Raw genomic sequence first — 13,394 nt, 5'->3', positions numbered from 1 at the left:
CCCAGGGCCCAGAAACACACAGAGAACATTACGTCCTCCCAGGGCCCAGAAACACACAGAGAACATTACATCCTCTCAGGGCCCATAGCGGCTATGTCCTCCCAGGGCCATAACGGCTACGTCCTCCCAGGGCCCATGCGGCACGTCCTCCCAGGGCCCTCGCGCTCGTCCTCCCAGGGCCCATAACGGCTACGTCCTCCCAGGGCCCATAACGGCTACGTCCTCCCAGGGCCCATAACGGCTACGTCCTCCCAGGGCCCATAACGGCTACGTCCTCCCAGGGCCCATAACGGCTCGTCCTCCCAGGGCCCGCCGGCTACGTCCTCCCAGGGCCCATAAGGCCACGGTGTCCTCCCAGGGCCCACGCGGCTCGTCCTCCCAGGGCCCTGCGGCTACGTCCTCCCAGGGCCCATAGCGGCTCGTCCTCCCAGGGCCCCTACGGCTACCTCTCGCCTGGCCCTCGGTCTGGCTGCATCCCACAGTAACACCTCATTCCTTATATAGTGCAGCGGATTAGAGCAGGGCCCTACGGCCCTTCCTGAAGCGTTTGAAGAGCGGGTGGATGTTGTTGCCCATGTGGGTCCTGCTGCCTCTAGAACGATACTCCATGTAGACAGAGTCATCAGCCCCAGACATGGAGCTCATGGTACCAGGCCTCCGCTGGAACTGAAGGGGAGAGAGAGAGAGAGTTTATAATATAGAACTGGAGGAGAGAGAGAGAGAGTTTATAATATAGAACTGGAGGGAGAGAGAGAGAGAGAGTTTATAATACAGAACTGGAGGGAGAGAGAGAGAGAGTTTATAATATAGATCTGGAGAGAGAGAGAGAGAGTTTATAATATAGAACTGGAGGAGAGAGAGTTTATAATATAGAACTGGAGGGAGAGAGAGAGAGAGAGTTTATAATATAGATCTGGAGAGAGAGAGAGAGTTTATAATATAGAACTGGAGGAGAGAGAGTTTATAATATAGAACTGGAGGGAGAGAGAGAGAGAGAGTTTATAATATAGATCTGGAGAGAGAGAGAGAGAGTTTATAATATAGATCTGGAGAGAGAGAGAGAGTTTATAATATAGAACTGGAGGGAGAGAGAGAGAGAGTTTATAATACAGAACTGGAGGGAGAGAGAGAGAGTTTATAATATAGATCTGGAGAGAGAGAGAGTTTATAATATAGAACTGGAGGAGAGAGAGTTTATAATATAGAACTGGAGGGAGAGAGAGAGAGAGAGTTTATAATATAGATCTGGGAGAGAGAGAGAGTTTATAATATAGATCTGGAGAGAGAGAGAGAGTTTATAATATAGAACTGGAGGGAGAGAGAGAGAGAGTTTATAATATATATCTGGAGAGAGAGAGAGTTTATAATATAGATCTGGAGGGAGAGAGAGAGAGAGAGAGTTTATAATATAGATCTGGAGAGAGAGAGAGAGAGAGAGTTTATAATATAGAACTGGAGGAGAGAGAGAAAGTTTATAATATAGAACTGGAGGGAGAGAGAGAGAGAGAGAGTTTATAATATAGATCTGGAGAGAGAGAGAGAGTTTATAATATAGATCTGAGAGAGAGAGAGAGTTTATAATATAGAACTGGAGGGAGAGAGAGAGTTTATAATATAGATCTGAGAGAGAGAGAGAGAGTTTATAATATAAAGCTGGAGGAGAGAGAGAGAGAGAGAGAGAGTTTATAATATAGATCTGGAGAGAGAGAGAGAGTTTATAATATAGAACTGGAGAGAGAGAGAGAGAGTTTATAATATAGATCTGGAGAGAGAGAGAGAGTTTATAATATAAAGCTGGAGGAGAGAGAGAGAGAGAGAGAGTTTATAATATAGAACTGGAGGAGAGAGAGAGAGAGTTTATAATATAGAACTGGAGGGAGAGAGAGAGAGTTTATAATATAGAACTGGAGAGAGAGAGAGAGAGTTTATAATATAGAACTGGAGGAGAGAGAGCGAGAGAGAGAGAAGTTATAATATAGATCTGGAGAGAGGGAGAGAGTTTATAATATAGATCTGGAGGAGAGAGAGAGAGAGAGTTTATAATATAGATCTGGAGAGAGAGAGAGTTTATAATATAGATCTGGAGGGAGAGAGAGAGTTTATAATATAGAACTGGAGAGAGAGAGAGAGAGAGAGAGAGAGAGAGTTTATAATATAGAACTGGAGGGAGAGAGAGAGTTTATAATATAGATCTGGAGGAGAGAGAGAGAGTTTATAATACAGAACTGGAGGAGAGAAAGAGAGAGAGTTTATAATATAGAACTGGAGGGAGAGAGAGAGTTTATAATATAGATCTGGAGGAGAGAGAGAGAGTTTATAATACAGAACTGGAGGAGAGAGAGAGAGAGTTTATAATATAGATCTGGAGAGAGAGAGAGTTTATAATATAGATCTGGAGAGAGAGAGAGTTTATAATATAGATCTGGAGGGAGAGAGAGAGTTTATAATATAGATCTGGAGGGAGAGAGAGAGAGTTTATAATATAGATCTGGAGGGAGAGAGAGAGAGTTTATAATATAGAACTGGAGGGGAGAGAGAGAGAGAGAGTTTATAATATAGATCTGGAGGAGAGAGAGAGAGTTTATAATATAGAACTGGAGGGGAGAGAGAGAGAGTTTATAATATAGATCTGGAGGGGAGAGAGAGTTATAATATAGAACTGGAGGGGAGAGAGAGAGAGAGAGAGAGTTTATAATATAGATCTGGAGGAGAGAGAGAGAGTTTATAATATAGATCTGGAGGGAGAGAGAGAGTTTATAAGAAAGATCTGAAGGAGAGAGAGAGAGAGAGTTTATAATATAGATCTGGAGGGGAGAGAGAGAGAGAGTTTATAATATAGAACTGGAGGGAGAGAGAGAGAGAGTTTATAATATAGAACTGGAGGAGAGAGAGAGAGTTTATTGCCAAATGGTAATAGATTCATAACTGTCTGACAGTAAGTAAGGTTTTTAAATCCCTGACTTCATAACTAGACATAACTAGACCAATGTCCACATTTCATTGATTGATTGATTGATTGATTGATTGATTGGTAAGAGGCGTGCATACCATTGGCCGTCCATTCTCTCCGATGACCACCTCCTCCTCTGCGTCGAGGTCTGTAGCAGCCAGAACCTTCTGGAGCAGCTGGTACTGCTCCTCTCTGGAGGAGAACATCACATTATCCTCCTCCATACCCGCCATTTTAGTGATGACCTGGTGGAGAGGAGGAGAGAGAGAGAGAGGAGGAGGAGAGAGAGGAGGAGGAGGAGAGAGGAGGAGGAGGAGAGAGAGAGGAGGAGGAGGAGAGAGAGGGAGATAGGGAGGAGGAGGAGAGAGGAGGAGGACGAGAGAGAGAGAGAGAGAGGGGGAAGGACAGAGATTAGATCAGTGCTTAATTTGAGCCGGAGCAAACTAGAGCACTCTTCCTCCCCCAACTCTGTGATCAGGTCAAATTAAAAATACTTTGTCCTTGAAAGTACATTCTGGAAACTCAGAGCTCCATAGGTCATTCAGTATCTGCCGTTTACATGTGATCCGGACCGAGAGCAGGGTTGTGGGGGCGCAGAGAAGAGGGGGGGACAGAGAGACCATGGGCTCCCTGAGTTCTTCTGCCCAAAAATATATTTATAGTTGGATAAATGTAAATAAACTATTTTTTTTTTTTTTTATTTACACAAGGACTTATACAGGATACTACCCTCTACATCAAAACATTCAAACCAAATCAAAAATACAATACCTGAAACCTTGATTTTGGACAAAATTAACTGAATTGATTCTTACAAACAAAAACCTGCATAAGGAAACACAGCAGAACCCGAAAATAGTTAAATATTCATCTCTCGGTAAATGTTGTTATATAAAAGCTAAGTAAATAAGGCTACTGAACAGCACCTTCAATTAGCACTGAAGTGTGAAGTCAGATGTGTGAAAACTCTTGAGGCCGACAACGGCAGTAAGGGTTTCACAGCCTCCCCAACCCCCAATGCAGAGGCCATCACAGTACAGTACCCCTTGGATATAAAAAAATAACACTGCACGGAATCAGTAGTCTATTAAAGAAACACTCAAACAGGCAACAGAAGCAGGATCCGTCCTATTGCTGTAGATATATATGGATGATTTATAAAGCCAGCCGCATTTAACCGTTAAGGCTGATAATTATAGACCTAATTAAACATTTCGGGGTTTCCTTGCCTCACTTTTCTCAGACAATAAGGCTGTTTCTTCGTCTCCTCCTCCTCCTCCTCCTCCTCGTTCCCGATCTCAACATGTTCATTTAGCTTTATGCGCATGGTAACATGGGGGACGGTGCCCTGAAGATGATGTTTCAGAACGGACGGCGACTGTATCCAACGTGGGAGAAAGACCCTTTCTTATAAAATTATATTCCATTTCTCAGTTTTGCACCATCATTTTTTTTTTTTATATACATAATATAACCATATACAATTTCATTATTAAAAAAGGTTTAGAGTGATGGACTGTACCATCCCCGTGGCCTCGAACTTTTGGGGTTAACAGCCAAAATCTCCCACTATCCCTTTAAAAGAATGTCTCCAGCAAAACTGTCTAAAAATATTATTTTTTTGTCCCAAACACCCCGCCACTGCTAAAGTAATATAGGGGAAACACTGTTTAGGTTAGTATTGTATAGCAACGGACCTGTAACCCTGGTCCACTAGGAACCATCTGGTCTGTCGGTGCTGTAGGGTTAGTATTGTATAGCAACGGACCTGTAACCCTGGTCCACTAGGAACCATCTGGTCTGTCGGTGCTGTAGGGTTAGTATTGTATAGTAACGGACCTGTAACCCTGGTCCACTAGGAACCATCTGTCTCGGTGCTGTAGGGTTAGTATTGTATAGTAACGGGCCTGTAACCCTGGTCCACTAGGAACCTCTTCGGTGCTGTAGGGTTAGTATTGTATAGTAACGGGCCTGTAACCCTGGTCCACTAGGAACCATCGCTGTCGGTGCTGTAGGGTTAGTATTGTATAGTAACGGGCCTGTAACCCTGGTCCACTAGGAACCATCTGGTCTGTCGGTGCTGTAGGGTTAGTATTGTATAGTAACGGGCCTGTAACCCTGGTCCACTAGGAACCTCTCGGTGCTGTAGGGTTAGTATTGTATAGTAACGGGCCTGTAACCCTGGTCCACTAGGAACCATCGTCTCGGTGCTGTAGGGGTTAGTATTGTATAGTAACGGGCCTGTAACCCTGGTCCACTAGGAACCATCTGGTCTGTCGGTTCTGTAGGGTTAGTATTGTATAGTAACGGGCCTGGAACCCTGGTCCACTAGGAACCATCTGGTCTGTCGGTGCTGTAGGAGTTAGTATTGTATAGTAACGGACCTGTAACCCCTGGTCCACTAGGAACCATCTGGTCTGTCGGTGCTGTAGGGTTAGTATTGTATAGTAACGGGCCTGTAACCCTGGTCCACTAGGAACCATCTGGTCTGTCGGTGCTGTAGGGTTAGTATTGTATAGTAACGGGCCTGTAACCCTGGTCCACTAGGAACCATCTGGTCTGTCGGTGCTGTAGGGTTAGTATTGTATAGTAACGGACCTGTAACCCTGGTCCACTAGGAACCTCTCGGTGCTGTAGGGTTAGTATTGTATAGTAACGGGCCTGGAACCCTGGTCCACTAGGAACCATCTGGTCTGTCGGTGCTGTAGGGTTAGTATTGTATAGTAACGGGCCTGTAACCCTGGTCCACTAGGAACCATCTGGTCTGTCGGTGCTGTAGGGTTAGTATTGTATAGTAACGGACCTGTAACCCTGGTCCACTAGGAACCATCTGGTCTGTCGGTGCTGTAGGGTTAGTATTGTATAGCAACGGACCTGTAACCCTGGTCCACTAGGAACCATCTGGTCTGTCGGTTCTGTAGGGTTAGTATTGTATAGTAACGGGCCTGTAACCCTGGTCCACTAGGAACCATCTGGTCTGTCGGTGCTGTAGGGTTAGTATTGTATAGTAACGGGCCTGTAACCCTGGTCCACTAGGAACCTCTCGGTGCTGTAGGGTTAGTATTGTATAGTAACGGGCCTGGAACCCTGGTCCACTAGGAACCATCTCCTGGGTATCCTGAGACAACAACGAGTAGAAGTAGGCATTATACTCCTCCGCGACCATACCTGGTGGAGGTGGAGGTGTGTGTGCAGGTGTGTGTGTGTGTGGAGGTGTGTGTGTGGAGGTGTGTGTGTGTAGGTGTGTGTGTGTAGGTGTGTGTGTGTGTGTGTGTGTAGGTGTGTGTGTAGGTGTGTGTGGGGTGTGTGTGTGTTTGTGTGGAGGTGTGTGTGTGTTTGTGTGTTTGTGTGTGTGTGGAGGTGTGTGTGGAGGTGTGTGTGTGTGTGTGTATGGAGGTGTGTGTGTGTGTGTGTGGAGGTGTGTGTGTGTTTGTGTGTGTGTGGAGGTGTGTGTGGAGGTGTGTGTGTGTGTGTGTGTGTGTGTGTGTGTGTGTGTGTGTGTGTGTGTGGAGGTGTGTGTGTGTGTGTGTGTGTGTGTGTGTGTGTGTGTGTGTGTGTGTGTGTGTGTGTGTGTGTGGAGGTGTGTGTGGAGGTGTGTGTGTGTGTGTGTGTGTGTGTGTGTGTGTGTGTGTGTGTGTGTGTGGAGGTGTGTGTGGGTGTGTGTGTAGGTGTGTGTGTAGGTGTGTGTGTAGGTGTGTATGGAGGTGTGTGTGTGGAGGTGTGGAGGTGTGTGTGTGTTTGTGTGTGTGGAGGTGTGTGTGGAGGTGTGTGTGTGTGTGTGTGTGTGTGTGTGTGTGTGTGTGTGTGTGTGTGTGTGTGTGTGTGTGTGTGTGTGTGTGTGTGTGTGTGTGTGTGTGTGTGTGTGTGTAGTGTGTGTGTGTGTGTGTGTGTGTGTGTGTGTGTGTGTGTGTGTGTGTGTGTGGGTGTGTGTGGTGTGTGTGTGTGTGTGTGTGTGTGTGTGTGTGTGTGTGTGTGTGTGTGTGTGTGTGTGTGTGAGTGTGTGTGTGTGTGTGTGGAGGTGTGTGTGTGTGTGTGTGTGTGTGTGTGTGTGTGTGTGTGTGTGTGTGTGTGTGGAGGTGTGTGTGTGTGTGTGTGTGTGTGTGTGTGTGTGTGTGTGTGTGTGTGTGTGTGTGTGTGTGTGTGTGTGTGTGTGTGTGTGTAGAAAGGGGAAACAGGAAATTACAATCAGTCAATCTCACAGTCAAAATCAATTATGGTATTTGACCACACAACACACACACACACAAACACACACCTTTCTTGGCTCGCAGCACCCTGCCCAGCCTCTGAGCCTCCTGTCTGCGAGAACCTCCGTGAGAGGAGATCTGGATCAGGAACATTAGCCTCTGGCAGGTCAAAGGGACGTGTCCCCTACCTGGGGACAATGGAGAGAGACAGAGACAGAGAGAGAGAGAGAGAGAGACAGAGAGAGAGACTGAGAGAGAGACAGAGAGAGAGAGAGAGAGAGAGACAGAGACAGAGAGACAGACAGAGAGACAGACGAGAGAGAGAGAGACAGAGAGAGAGACTGAGAGAGAGACTGAGAGAGACAGAGAGACAGAGAGAGAGAGACAGAGAGAGAGAGAGAGAGAGAGAGAGAGAGAGCAGAGAGACAGAGACAGACAGAGAGACAGAGAGACAGAGAGAGAGACAGAGACAGAGAGACAGACAGAGAGACAGAGAGACAGAGACAGAGAGAGAGAGTGAATACATACAGGTAACTGCCAAAATAATGGAAACAATTTAGTAAATGAGGGATACAAAGTATATTGAAAGCAGGTGCTTCCACACAGGTGTGATTCCTGAGTTCATTAAGCAATTAACTTCAATGGGCTACGTGGGACGCTAGCGTCCACCATTTTATAGATACACTTCTCCTTGATGTAACCACATTGTCCGATTTCAAAAGGCGTTACAGCGAAAGCAAAACATTAGATTATGTTAGGAGAGTACATAGACCAAAATAATCACACAGCCATTTTCCAAGCAAGGATTTAGGTCACAAAACCCCATAACACAGCTAAATGAAGCACTAACCTTTGACGATCTTCATCAGATGACACTCCTAGGACTTCATCTTACACAATACATGTATGTTTTGTTCGATAAAGTTCATATTTATATCCAAAAACAGCATTTTACATTGGCGCGTTATGTTCAGAAAATGTATTCCCACCAAAAACTTCCGGTGAATTTACAAAAATACTCATCATAAACGTTGACAAAATACATAACAATTATTTAAAGAATTATAGATACAGTACTCCTTTATGCAACCGCTGTGTCAGATTTTAAAATAGCTTTACGGAGAAAGCACATTTTTCAATATTCTGAGTACAGAGCTCAGCCATCACAGCAGGCTACGCAGAGTTCGGGGTCACCTAAACTCAGAATTAGTATTATAAATATTCTCTTACCTTTGCTGATCTTCGTCAGAATGCACTCCCAGGACTGCTACTTCCACAAGAAATGTTGTTTTTGTTCGAAATAATCCATATTTATGTCCAAATACCTCCGTTTTGTTCGTGCGTACAGAGCTCTATCCAAAGGCATAACGCGCGAGCGCGGTACCAGAGACGAAGAGTCTAAATGTTCCATTACCGTACTTAGAAGCATGTCAAACGCTGTTTAAAATCAATCTTTATGGTATTTTTAACGTAAAATTGCGATAATATTCCAACCGGACAATAGCGTATTCATTCAAGAAGAAAAAGAAGGAACGGCGCGGTCACGTGACCGCGCATATCCAATCCCTTTGTTGCCAGGCAGACCACTCAGTAACTGAGCTCCTATTATCTGCCCAGTGACAGCAAAATGCTCAAACCACTTTCTGAAGGCTTTAGACAGCCAATGGAAGCCGTAGGAAGTGCAACGTCCCCCACAGACACTGTAGTTTCGATTGAGAATCAAAAGAAGAACAACAATTCTCAGACTTTCCACTTCCTGCTTGGATTTTTATCAGGTTTTGTCCTGCCATATGAGTTCTGTTCTACTCACAGACACCATTCAAACAGTTTTAGAAACTTCAGAGTGTTTTATATCCAAATATACTAATAATATGCATATTCTAGTTTCTGGGCCTGTTTAAATTGGGTACGTTTTTCATCCGGCTGTGAAAAATACTGCCCCCTAACCCAGACAGGTTAACATCCCATCATGCTTAGGATCATGTATAAAAATGCTGGGCAGGCCATTATTTTGGCTACCTTGGCTTTGCCCCCGAAAGGAGTTCAATGCCAAGCATCCACAGGACACGAGAGGTCACCGAATGGCTGAGACGACCGTTTACGCCACGGGCCGTCTCAGTCACCAGATCTCAACCCAATAGAAACACTTCTGGGAGATTCTGGAGGAAGAACGATGTCACATCCTTCCAAGAGAGTTCCAGACACGGTGTAGAATCTATACCAAGGAGCATTGAAGTGGTGCACCCTGGGAAGACACTCTGTAGAATCTATACCAAGGAGCATTGAAGTGGTGCACCCTGGGAAGACACTGTAGAATCTATACCAAGGAGCATTGAAGTGGTGCACCCTGGGAAGACTGTGTGTTTATGTTGGTCGTTAGCTGGACATGGGTACACGAGGGTGTGTCTCCTTCTCACATGACGACTAAAGAGGAAGAGAGACCACACTATAAAATATATTCAGCTGTCCTTACCCAGAAAGCCTCAGTTATCAGCGTATGACCACAGTGTGAGACGACAGACTGAGCCACTCAACCCAGGGATGGATTCATTAAAACTGGAGCAAAACGTTTCACAACCCAAAACATGTTTCTACAGGGACTAATTCACTTAGGTCCCTCCCCGTTTGGAGATGAACACAGCCCAGGTAACCTTGGAGATATTACGTGATGGGGGGAGGGGTTGGTTACCTTGGAAACACGCGATGGGAGGGGAGGGGTTGTTACCTTGGAGACACGTGATGGGGGAGGGGTTGTTACCTTGGAGACACGTGATGGGGAGGGGTTGTTACCTTGAAGACACGTGATGGGGAGGGGTTGTTACCTTGGAGACACGTGATGGGGGGAGGGGTTGTTACCTTGGAGACACGTGATGGGGGAGGGGTTGTTACCTTGGAGACACGTGATGGGGGAGGGGTTGTTACCTTGAAGACACGTGATGGGGAGGGGTTGGTTACCTTGGAGACACGTGATGGGGGAGGGGTTGTTACCTTGGAGACACGTGATGGGGGAGGGGTTGTTACCTTGGAGACACGTGATGGGGGAGGGGTTGGTTACCTTGGAGACACGTGATGGGAGAGGGGTTGGTTACCTTGGAGACACGCGATGGGAGGGGAGGGGTTGTTACCTTGGAGACACGTGATGGGGGAGGGGTTGTTACCTTGGAGACACGTGATGGGGAGGGGTTGTTACCTTGGAGACACGTGATGGGGAGGGGTTGTTACCTTGAAGACACGCGATGGGGGAGGGGTTGGTTACCTTGGAGACACGCGATGGGGGGAGGGGTTGGTTACCTTGGAGACACGTGATGGGGGAGGGGTTGTTACCTTGGAGACACGTGATGGGGGAGGGGTTGGTAACCTTGGAGACACGTGATGGGGAGGGGGTTGGTTACCTTGGAGACACGTGATGGGGGAGGGGTTGTTACCTTGGAGACACGTGATGGGGGGAGGGGTTGGTTACCTTGGAGATATGTGATGGGGAGGGGTTGGTTACCTTGGAGACACGTGATGGGGAGGGTTGGTTACCTTGGAGACACGTGATGGGGGGTGGTTACCTTGGAGACACGTGATGGGGGAGGGGTTGTTACCTTGGAGACACGTGATGGGGGGAGGGGTTGGTTACCTTGGAGACACGTGATGGGGGGTGGTTACCTTGGAGACACGTGATGTGGGGGGAGGAGTTGGTTACCTTGGAGATGAAGATGGTGTTGATCTTGGGGTTGTGTTTAAAGTTCTGCAGGATCTGCATCCTCTCTCCCTGAGAGGCGAGACAGGTTAGATATGGGGCCTGAGAGGAGAGACAGGTTAGATATGGGGTCTGAGAGGAGAGACAGGTTAGATATGGGGCCTGAGAGGAGAGACAGGTTAGATATGGGGCCTGAGAGGAGAGAGAGACGTTAGATATGGGGCCTGAGAGGAGAGACAGGTTAGATATGGGGCCTGAGAGGAGAGACAGGTTAGATATGGGGCCTGAGAGGAGAGACAGGTTAGATATGGGGCCTGAGAGGAGAGACAGGTTAGATATGGGGCCTGAGCGGAGAGACAGGTTAGATATGGGGCCTGAGAGGAGAGACAGGTTAGATATGGGGCCTGAGAGGAGAGACAGGTTAGATATGGGGCCTGAGAGGAGAGACAGGTTAGATATGGGGCCTGAGAGGAGAGACAGGTTAGATATGGGGCCTGAGAGGAGAGACAGGTTAGATATGGGGTCTGAGAGGAGAGACAGGTTAGATATGGGGCCTGAGAGGAGAGAGAGACGTTAGATATGGGGCCTGAGAGGAGAGACAGGTTAGATATGGGGCCTGAGAGGAGAGACAGGTTAGATATGGGGCCTGAGAGGAGAGACAGGTTAGATATGGGGCCTGAGAGGAGAGAGAGAGACGTTAGATATGGGGCCTGAGAGGAGAGACAGGTTAGATATGGGGCCTGAGAGGAGAGACAGGTTAGATATGGGGCCTGAGAGGAGAGACAGGTTAGATATGGGGCCTGAGAGGAGAGACAGGTTAGATATGGGGCCTGAGAGGAGAGAGAGGTTAGATATGGGGCCTGAGAGGAGAGACAGGTTAGATATGGGGCCTGAGGTACGAGGTAATAACATGGCTATATACACATGGTACCAGTACTGAGTCAATGTGCTGAGGTATGACGTAATAACATGGATATATACACATGGTACCAGTACTGAGGTACGAGGTAATAACATGGCTATATACACATGGTACCAGTACTGAGGTACGAGGTAATAACATGGCTATATACACATGGTACCAGTACTGAGGTATGAGGTAATAACATGGCTATATACACATGGTACCAGTACTGAGGTATGAGGAAATAACATGGCTATATACACATGGTACCAGTACTGAGTCAATGTGCTGAGGTATGAGGTAATAACATGGCTATATACACATGGTACCAGTACTGAGGTATGAGGTAATAACATGGCTATATACACATGGTACCAGTACTGAGGTATGAGGTAATAACATGGCTATATACACATGGTACCAGTACTGAGGTATGAGGAAATAACATGGCTATATACACATGGTACCAGTACTGAGTCAATGTGCTGAGGTATGAGGTAATAACATGGCTATATACACATGGTACCAGTACTGAGGTATGAGGAAATAACATGGCTATATACACATGGTACCAGTACTGAGTCAATGTGCTGAGGTATGAGGTAATAACATGGATATATACACATGGTACCAGTACTGAGGTACGAGGTAATAACATGGATATATACACATGGTACCAGTACTGAGGTACGAGGTAATAACATGGCTATATACACATGGTACCAGTACTGAGGTACGAGGTAATAACATGGCTATATACACATGGTACCAGTACTGAGGTATGAGGTAATAACATGGCTATATACACATGGTACCAGTACTGAGTCAATGTGCTGAGGTATGAGGTAATAACATGGCTATATACACATGGTACCAGTACTGAGTCAATGTGCTGAAGTATGAGGTAATAACATGGATATATACACATGGTACCAGTACTGAGGTACGAGGTAATAACATGGCTATATACACATGGTACCAGTACTGAGGTATGAGGTAATAACATGGCTATATACACATGGTACCAGTACTGAGTCAATGTGCTGAGGTATGAGGTAATAACATGGATATATACACATGGTACCAGTACTGAGGTACGAGGTAATAACATGGCTATATACACATGGTACCAGTACTGAGGTACGAGGTAATAACATGGCTATATACACATGGTACCAGTACTGAGTCAATGTGCAGAGGTATGAGGTAATAACATGGCTATATACACATGGTACCAGTACTGAGGTACGAGGTAATAACATCGCTATATACACATGGTACCAGTACTGAGTCAATGTGCTGAGGTACGAGGTAATAACATGGCTATATACACATGGTACCAGTACTGAGTCAATGTGCTGAGGTATGAGGTAATAACATGGATATATACACATGGTACCAGTACTGAGTCAATGTGCTGAAGTATGAGGTAATAACATGGATATATACACATGGTACCAGTACTGAGGTATGAGGTAATAACATGGCTATATACACATGGTACCAGTACTGAGGTATGAGGAAATAACATGGCTATATACACATGGTACCAGTACTGAGTCAATGTGCTGAGGTATGAGGTAATAACATGGCTATATACACATGGTACCAGTACTGAGGTATGAGGAAATAACATGGCTATATACACATGGTACCAGTACTGAGTCA

The 13,394-nt window shown here is 46.0% G+C and overlaps 1 pseudogene; it reads right to left on the bottom strand.

Moving 5' to 3' along the window:
- Window positions 1–445: 445 nt before the first annotated feature.
- Window positions 446–13,394, bottom strand: part of LOC106593158 (general transcription and DNA repair factor IIH helicase subunit XPB-like) — an 81,078-nt pseudogene continuing 68,129 nt past the window's right edge.

This window comes from Salmo salar, chromosome ssa16 (assembly GCF_905237065.1).
Source record: "Salmo salar chromosome ssa16, Ssal_v3.1, whole genome shotgun sequence".
Taxonomy (NCBI): Eukaryota; Metazoa; Chordata; class Actinopteri; order Salmoniformes; family Salmonidae; genus Salmo; species Salmo salar.
Note: the sequence above shows the minus strand (reverse complement) of the source record. Positions and strands in the feature narration are given on the sequence as shown.